Consider the following 6,345-nt stretch of genomic DNA (forward strand, 5'->3'; position numbering starts at 1 on the left):
TTGGCACCCACAGTAGTCCCTGGCGCTGGCGGAGGGCGGCCGGGGTCAAGCGAGAGAAGAGGGTGCTGGGGAGGGCCTTGCCTGCTGGGCTTTAACTCGGAGCCTTTGGCCTCGGGGAGTTGGGGACAGAAGCTCGAAAAGGAGGTGGTGAGAGCTCTGCTGGGGGCTTTGTTCAGGCTGAGGGTCGGCGGACCCTGCACGAAATGGAGGGGGGGATGGGGGTGAACGGTGCTGCAGGGGAGGATTGTCCAGGCTGCTATTGGGCGGGAGAAGCTGGAAACAGCCGAATCCCCCTCCCCTCAGCTCAAAGAGCGACCTCCCTGTCAGCAGCAAAGGTCAAGTCCTCCGCGCCATCGCCGCCTCCACGGTCAGGGGTGGCAGCGGCGGCCCCAGGAAGGCGCGGGATGCACACTTGGCCGGCAGCGGCAAGCAGGTTCTGATAGCCCGGGCTCCAGGACTGGGGGCAGAAGTTCTCCCTCTCCCTCTCCCGCCCCCAGCCCTATTGAAAAGTCCCCGCCGCCAGCGGTGGGGTGGCCCGGGCTGTGCCACATGGAGTCCTGGAAGAGCAGGGTCCAGGAGGCAGAGCGCCTGAGGCCTAGCCCTGGTGAGAGGCAGCAGCGCCTGCAATTGCAAGGTGGAGAGACTGATCATGGTTGGATCCGGAGGGTTCTGAGTCCTTAACTCCCATAGAAACAAGAAACAAGGGACGGGTAAGGCCATCAGGTCAACTGGGCCAGGATAGGATGAGGGAGCAAGGACCCTGCTGGGAGCCCTTCTTGAGGTCCCTGAGTCCAGGCCGCCAACCTCAATGCGTGGCAGGCCTTTGGTAAGACCTTTGATGCCCTTCCTTTTCTGCCTAAAATCTGGGTCAAGAAGTGAGGTGCATTTTGCCAAAGGTAAAAGCCCCTGATCCCGGGCCCCAAGAACCCCCTCACTGTGTTCTTGAGGTGCAAGCCCCTTCCCTCTGTCAGGGCCTGCTGGAAGCAGGTCACATCAGGCTCAGCGGTCCACAAACTGTGAGTTTGGTCTGCCCCTGAGCTTGTTGCTCCAGGTGAATCAAAGATTTTTGTTCCCCCGCCCCCCCCCCGCCCCACAGAAAGCAGAAAAGCTGAGTTTTATCCCTAGGGCTGCATGGTGGAGCAGGGCCTTGAGGGGACCCTAGCCACTGGAGAGATTGCCTGTGGATGGGTACCATCGCAGAACTGCCTTGCGGGCCATGTGTCAGAGACTCTTAGGGCAGGGTGGGACTGGACTGGGGCTCGCCCTTCTCAAGTCTGGAATATGAACCATGCATTGTGGCTGAGTAGAAACAGAGGAGCTTGAGGAGCTGTCTCCTGGGGGCTACAACTGTGGGGACCAAGACCCCAGGGCCAGAGCTGACCTTCTGGTTGGGCCGCCCTCATTTGTCCCCTTTATTGCAGACACAAGCGGCTGGGGGAACCCGTTTGAGCCGAAGCTCCAGGGAGAATGGAAGGCACACGCTGAGAACATGGGCTTTGCCCTTCAAAATCCACCCCCCCCCATCCCATTTGTTCCCGCTTGGTAGGGGGGATATCTCTAATGAGTACACAACCGTGAAAATAATAGTTCTTCTCAAGGAAAGTAGCCCTCTTCCTCCCATCAGTTTGGGTCTACTACACTAAGTAATAACCAGATTGTTTGGGTGACTAAGGCTTTCAGTTGAACCCTATGCCCCACCCCTTAGAGGCCAGGAGAAGGATGTGGACTTCTTCAGATATTTAGGCACCTCTGATGATTGAACCTATAGGCCAGAACCAACCAAAAGGTCAAGTTCAAGGCATTACCTGTCTCTGTTCTTTTGGGAAGGGTAGAGGAGCTGGTGGACAGGTGGGGTGCCTTGCCAAGCCTGAGGGATAAATTAACCCCTGTCCCCACCTAGCAATGACAGCAGGGAGTCTCCTGATATTTCATCTCAGCCTCAGCGCCGCCTCGGACAGCACCTGGAAATGACAGATTGGCTCTGATCTGCCAGTTGACTGACCCATTTCCCAAACTCACCAAGGAGGACAAACATCCCAGCCAGGATTCCTCCCACTGGGAAGGAGAGAGTCCTTGGTAGAGGCTTGGCCTCCTCGAACTGCCCCTCCCCCGCCTCCCCCCAAAGAATGCTATGGCCATTTCCACCCTGGGTCCTCCAGCTGGCTCTTGCACCTGAGTGCAGTATGGTCACGGGGTTGAAATAGTCTTCTGTATAGCTTTCTAGAAACAGGTGTGACATTTAAGGATAGAGGAAGGTAGAGGCTCAGACCAGCAAGAAGAAGAAGAAAAAAATTGGTGCCGCCGGTAAGTGATCCACAGATAAATGACTGTGGATCTTGGGGAGAGAGTTTCTGTCTGTTTATAGGGCCTGACTCCTCCCAGGCTGGCTGTCATCCAGGATTGCTGGGTCTAGAAAAGCAGTAGCTGGGTCCTAAGAAGAGAAGGCAGAAGAGCTGGTAAGAAAGGAAGGGAGAGTAAAAGGACGAGGTAGGGCCTTGGAATGGAGTGTTCAGAAGAAGGTGAGAAGTCCAGTTCGGATAGATCTCTATGGAGCAGGCCTGAAATGAGGAAGAATCTGGAACCTAGCAGTCCCCTTCTCTGTGCTTGAGTATTGGGTGCCCTCCAGTGGCACCTCAGTTCTTGCTCAGCCTATGAGACGCATCAGAAGAGGCAGGAAACTGAAGAAGGCGAAACGGCTGGAAAGAGGCAGGGCGGGAGACAGGCGAGCAGTAGGTGCAAAGAGACTGGACTGGCCATGGTGGGAATGGGGTGAACGCATCCTGGTATTGGCATTCACACTATGGGCTAAGCACAGAGCCGTCAAAGGGTTGCAAGTGCAGGCACTAGGGACCTTGGATTCTCAGATTTGGGGGACAATGAGTCACTGCCGGTCCCAAGGAAGAAGAAGGCAGCCTAGCAACAGGGCGCATTGGGGTTGGGAACCCCGGGGTCTGGAGGTGTTCCCTACCCCCAGCTCTGTCCTCCCGAAGAGTGAGCGAGTGTTAAGCCACCTATCAAGTGACAGTCTTTTGGGCTCCGTCCCTAGAATGATTGCTGGAAATATCCGAGCACAACAATCCCAGCGAAAAGGCCTCACATTGTCCCGGTGCGCACTGACCGCGCCAGGGCTACCCAATCCCAGGCACCGCCAACAACCGCCCTCCAGCTGCGGCCCAGACCCATCGGCTGCAAGAAGAAGCGGAGGCGGCAGTGCTGGGCAGAGGCACCTGGACACACTTTATTCCAACATCCCGCCTAGGAAGGCGCGTGGAGCGCGGGCGCAAGAATAACCCCATCACCGCCAGGGCGCACTCAGCCCGCCCCAGGAGGATCCGGAGGCGCTGCAGAACCCCCAACTACCCGCTCCGACATTAGGGCCAAATCAAACGAGCCTGGGAAAGGCTTGGTCTGCTCTGCTGCGCAAATCTCCTCGTTAGCCATTTCCGCCCGACGAGGTTGGCGCGGGCGCCAGCCTTCTCCTCTCCGGGTGGCCATCTCCAAAACGTTGCGCGGGGAGCGACGGGGCCGGCCCTGCGAGGGCTGCCTAGACCTTGAAGTTTGGAAAAACAACAAGAAGAGAAGTTTGGGAAAACAAGAGATTGAAACGGCTCCCTCCCTTCTCCGCACACACGCACCGTCAGTCCGCCGCCACTTCCTGCCTTTGTTTTTCTTCCTCCAAAACATTTTTGGCCTCTTGCATTAGCTGCCGTGGGGCTCCGGGTTGACGATAAAAGGAAATACACGCCGAGGATTGTTTTCTGGAGATGGCTCCGCGCTGTGGAGCTCTTGAAAAAGAACAGCTCGTGGGAAACCCGTCTCCAGGGCCAATGTTAAGCTTTGCCTGGCTCAGCCTCTTCAAGAAATGCAACTCGGACTTGGACTTCCAGGGCGGCCTTAGCCCCCACTAGGTCTTCCCCGGAGTCGGGTGGGCTCAGCTCTGCTGTGGGGCCTCCTACAAAGCGGAAGAGTCAATTAGGCTTAGAGCAAAGTCCAAACCCCGCAGCTCTGCCTCCCGCGCTCCCCCAAGATTTGGCCTGATCCTCAGAGCTGCGCCCACCCTCTCCCCCCACCCACCCACCACCAAACATTCACACAGTCATTACGTTCCTGGGCAAGCGGGGCAGGAGCTGGGAACAGTGCGCAGCATTGGGGGGTCTTGAGAACCCCATCCTGTCCCTGCCAGGGAGCTAAAGCATTCACCACTCCAGGCATTTCCCCTTCTCCTGGCATCAAAAGCCTTTGCCCTCATCATCTCCCAGGCAGCGCCCCTACATGCCCCCTTCCAGGCGACAAGCCCCACCCGGTACCCCGCTTCTGTCCAGCCCTTGGAATTGCCCCGCCAGCCACTCCCGGAGCACTTCCTCTGCTCCAGCCTTTCCTGGGCAATTCGCCTTTGTCTCCTGCAGACACCCATGGGATCCAGACCTGCGGCACCCTCTCGGGCTTGGCTCTCAAGGACACCGGAGGCATTGGTTATGCGGAACAGAGCACAGCCCCATACCCACCTTCCTGTGGGGACCCCTTCTCCCTGGCACCAAGGGAAACCGAGCTAATTAGAAGAGGGGCTGCAGGCAGCTGGGGGAGGCAGCCGGGCGTCCCCGCTGGCAGGCCACCGCAGCCAGTCTGCTCAGGCACAAGCTGAAGTTGACTGCCAAAACTGCTATAAAACCCCAGGTCTGTCTAGAACTGTTTTCGGTTCCCCTAGACGCCCCAGGTTCAATTATAGTCTTAAAAGCCCTAATACAAGTGCAAGAATTTGTTTGCCTTCACCCAGGGGCGGGGCAAGCCCCGCAATGGTGGCGCCTTTGTTATGGCACAGTCACTGAAACCCCTCATGCATTCCTTTTGTTCCAGGGTGGGGGTGGCGGGGACTGGGTGGGCTGTTGGGAGAGAGTTTGGGAGAGCCAACATCAAGCCAGAGAACGGCTCAAATACTGCTATTGGAAAACCTCTCCTCCCTTTTATATGACGTCTCCAAGAAAGAGATACTGTAGAGAAATAAATATTTTGCCTTGTGGGTCGCTGCTGGAAATCCAAGTTTTTGGTGTGTGTTTTTTTTTCTTTCCTTCTTTTTTTCTTCTGCTGTAGAGCAATCCCATAATTGTGACTCGCAGCTTTAAAAGGTCTCAAGCTGCCTCTCCCCAATAACCTTCCTTCCCACCGGACCTTCTCCCTCACACTGTCACTGCCCTCTGCACAAGCCACAGTGGACAGATATGTCAAGCTCAAAACGAACAAATAATTTTGAGTTCAGTTCTCAGAGATTCAAGGAGCGTGAAAGTTCTTGCAGCAAACCCCGGAATAAAGAGTTCATTAAACCAATGTGTCTGCGAAGTATGATTTGTGATAAGCTACCCTTGTAAAAAGGGGAGTAGGAGCCGCATAAACATTCATGCTAATAAATTAGTTTACTCCACTACAGAGTAATTACTCGATATTATTGATATTTACAGCGGACATTCAAATGCAATGTTGAGCCATCATTTGGAGAAAATACATAATGAGAATATTCCTTTTCCAGGGCAATACATGATTAGATTTGTTATTGAGTCAGTTACAGTCAGCTCAGCAATAAATAAATAAATCGATGTTGACACTTAAATACCAAAGATCTTAGCGTTTATACTCTAAATCTCCCCAAGATATATAAATACCTTCAGCTACTTCCTGGATGGGGAAAGGGAAAAGGTTATTCTTTTTAATTTTCGACTTTGCTTCAGCGACATCCAGCTTCTTCCGAGAAGATAGGTGTGGGGAGGCCTGGGGCGGGCCCCTCCCAGCTCCTGGCCATGCCTGGTTAATCTACTACTTCTTTCCATCCTCCCGAGCATTATTCATTCAACCCTGCAGAATAGTGGCCATTTTTCCACCATCAATATTTTTCTTTCCTCTTCCCAAGAAAACTAGACTCCCACTAGCCCCTGTGGCCTCGGTCTCCTATCTTTACCTTAAGCCTACCCTTCTCAAGGCGGCCTGTCACCCAAGGTGCTGGGACTTTGGGGAGCGCATCTTTCCTTTGCATTGTGTTTCTTCTGTGGGATGCGAAGCAGGAAAGCGCAGAACCTTCCGAGGGTCTGCCCCGCACACCCCTGGCTTTCACGCTTTGCACGGAAGGCGAGGCGGCATGGTAGTCCTTTCTCAGCCGCTCCCTGGCCCTCGCTCCCTCTTCACTGGCCCCACCGCCCCCAGAGCTCTGGAGTTCACTCGCAGCCTGGCGGGCCCCCCAGGGTGCAGCCTGCCTAGGAGGAGACCCCTCGGCTGGCTGTCACCGCCTCTGAAGCAGCTCGGGCTCGCCTCTGCCGCCCGGCTCCCCGTCCTCAGCTTTACAAGGCCAGGCGGGCGGGC

General features: G+C 55.5%; 1 long non-coding RNA gene across 1 annotated transcript; it reads right to left on the reverse strand.

The window, feature by feature from the left end:
* Positions 1–3,216: 3,216 nt before the first annotated feature.
* On the reverse strand, positions 3,217–6,284 carry LOC102770660. Its single transcript, XR_436488.1, has 3 exons — positions 5,948–6,284; positions 3,636–3,952; positions 3,217–3,550 (listed from the first exon to the last, which is right to left on the reverse strand). It is a non-coding gene; the product is annotated as an uncharacterized LOC102770660 (long non-coding RNA).
* Positions 6,285–6,345: the final 61 nt, after the last annotated feature.

The sequence above is a fragment of the Myotis davidii genome, unplaced genomic scaffold (assembly GCF_000327345.1).
Source record: "Myotis davidii unplaced genomic scaffold, ASM32734v1 scaffold168, whole genome shotgun sequence".
Classification (NCBI taxonomy): Eukaryota; Metazoa; Chordata; class Mammalia; order Chiroptera; family Vespertilionidae; genus Myotis; species Myotis davidii.